Here is a 2,570-nt window from a genome sequence, read left to right on the forward strand (position 1 = left end):
ATGCAAAGGCCTATGGTTCGGCTCAAGGCAGAGGCTCGCTGCAGACAGAATGCAAATGAGGGCAATGTATCAAAAAAACGAAAAAGGGATGGGGTTGAGTCATTGCCAGCTCGTAATGCAGGGCTGAGAAGCCGAAAAGCTCTAGGCTCATGGAGGTTAGTGTCACGGTGTCTGTAGGGGGTTGCGATATTGATGTAGCTTTGTTAGCTTCCATGCATGCATTCCTCGAAAGGGAGACAGCTGTTGGTCTTTGTGCTGTTGAAAGAGGCGGCACTCTTTTTCACTTGCACTTCCAGATGGTAATGCGGCTTTGGACTAGCTCCTTGGTCGCAGCAAATAGGAAAGTGAATCAGTACTTGGGCTGGGACAAGGCTGTGCTGGTGGTGGGATGGTGCTTTGCCGTGCTTTGAAACAGCGTAATATGCATAGCTTCGAGGGTATGCTTGGCTACTGCTTGAAGGACCAAGACCAGCCGTATTTTCGAGTCGTGATGCACAATATTCATGCAGATGAGATTAACAAGGGAATAGAGTTGTACAGCTTGTATGGCGGTGACGACTTGAAGAAAAAATTTTGTTTGACACCTGCAAATATATTTGATAGGACATATATGTTCTGGAAGTTTAGATTGGGACATCCATTGGGAAACGATTTCTTGTTGACCGTGCACAAGATGCTAAAAACTGGGAAATATTATCCGTCATCGGCGTGGGTCACACCCTATCAAGGCCGGGGGACGCAATTAGGCAAGACAAAAGCTCTTTGGAGATGCATGGTTTATCCATCAACCACAACGTACCAAGATGTCGCTAGCATCTTCATCAACAACGATGTATGTAGTACAACCCACCCACGTGCCGACTGGTTCCACTCTCGGTGGCAAGGAATTGAGAGGTACGTTCATGAATATGCATAGGAATGATTTTGATTTTGTATTTTGCTAACTATCGAGCATCTTCTCAACAGTCTAGCGAGCGTGCCAACTAATCGCGAAGATAACTATAGTGAACAAAACCGCAATTACGGGGATGATGATAGCGACGGAGGGAGTCCAGAAATAGGCGATGACTATATCCCGTTGGTGCATAGTGTTGGCGTCACAACAATTGCATGATACGATGTATTTCTAATTCACTGTAATAGCTTCTATTTGTTGCATGTGATGAGGCTAAAAGTTTCTATTTTGTGAATGCAAGGTAAAATGGACCAGATGAACTTGGTGAACACGATGACAGAGACTCAAGTAGACGAGTCACTGGATGAAATTCAGGATCCATGATTGGACAAGATCGAGGAGATGGTGTCAGAAATTTTGCACGAGGTCTCCAGGAATCGAGCAGAGGGTTATCGAGCTCTTCGATCTGATGTCCTGGATGCAATAGATAGATTAAAGGATGCAATCGATGAACGCGAAACAAATGTCGCTGATATCCAGGTTTCCAAGCTAGAGGAGCAAATCTTGGTGTTGCGTGCTGAAGTATCAAAGTTGAAAACACAGCTCAACAAGCTGAATGCACTCTTGTATAGGCTTGCAAACTTGCTAAACAGATATCTTGTTGACTAGATTGTCAACATGCGAAAAAATATTAGTGCATCTGCTGGCGATTTTGTGAGCACAGTCTCGACACCTGCTGGGTTCTTTTGCTGCTGTGGATTTTCGTTATTTACTGCTAGCATGTACTGCCATTTTGGTTATTTACTCCCAGCATGTATTGCTGACCTTATGTGACTATGCATCTAATAACTGAATTTTCACAGTCATCTTGAGTATCAACTCCATTGTCTTGATACAATTTGTTGATTATGTTTGAAATCGACGTGAATGTGACAAAACGTTATGCTTATGTCTTTCGTGATGTCGAGATATGCTTTCTGTGTGAACAAGGCCAAGCTATCCATTTCTTCTACAATTTGTTGATTATGTTTGAAATCGACGTGAATGTGACAAAACGTTATGCTTATGTCTTTTGTGATGTCGAGATATGCTTTTCGTGTGAACAAGGCCAAGCTATCCATTTCCTCTACACTCACATAAGAAAACATGGAATCTTGCTAATTAATTAATGTAACATTAAGATAGAGACAGTAGAGTAAATATGTAGCGCCTATACATGAGTTGTGAATTTGAGTACCTGGGAATAGAGAAAATGAGACCTTACCTATGTAAATAGATCTTGTTTTAAGCATGTTTTCCATGGATAATATAACGTTTTCATTACACTAGTTTTATCTTATTAGTTTTTGTTTTGTTTTCGGAGTTCGGTAGGGTACGCTCCGGCCGCTCCCCTCATACACCAGAAAAGTATACAAGAAGAACGACGAGGACTATGCACCCAAAAACCGAAGGAAGACTTGTCACATTGAACCCCATTGCAATCTCTCTCTCTCTCTCTCTCTCTCTCTCACATTAAAAGGAATTCAAAATAGTAGTGTATAAAGTGATGATAGTGTATTTGGTTGGCCAAATGTGGGGCTTGCAAATCAATATACTACAACAAACATAGCTAAGCAAATTTAAAGATAATAGTCATCGACAAATAACTGTAAATTCTTATTGTATGTGAGAAAAG

The 2,570-nt window shown here is 41.6% G+C and overlaps 2 pseudogenes; both read left to right on the forward strand.

Annotated features, from left to right (window-relative positions):
- On the forward strand, nucleotides 1-662 carry LOC147451403 (uncharacterized; annotated as a pseudogene).
- A 168-nt stretch (nucleotides 663-830) lies between these two features.
- Nucleotides 831-1,729, forward strand: LOC147451404 (uncharacterized; annotated as a pseudogene).
- Nucleotides 1,730-2,570: the final 841 nt, after the last annotated feature.

The sequence above is a fragment of the Adiantum capillus-veneris genome, chromosome 9, assembly GCF_014529385.1.
Source record: "Adiantum capillus-veneris isolate H3 chromosome 9, ASM1452938v2, whole genome shotgun sequence".
Classification (NCBI taxonomy): domain Eukaryota; kingdom Viridiplantae; phylum Streptophyta; class Polypodiopsida; order Polypodiales; family Pteridaceae; genus Adiantum; species Adiantum capillus-veneris.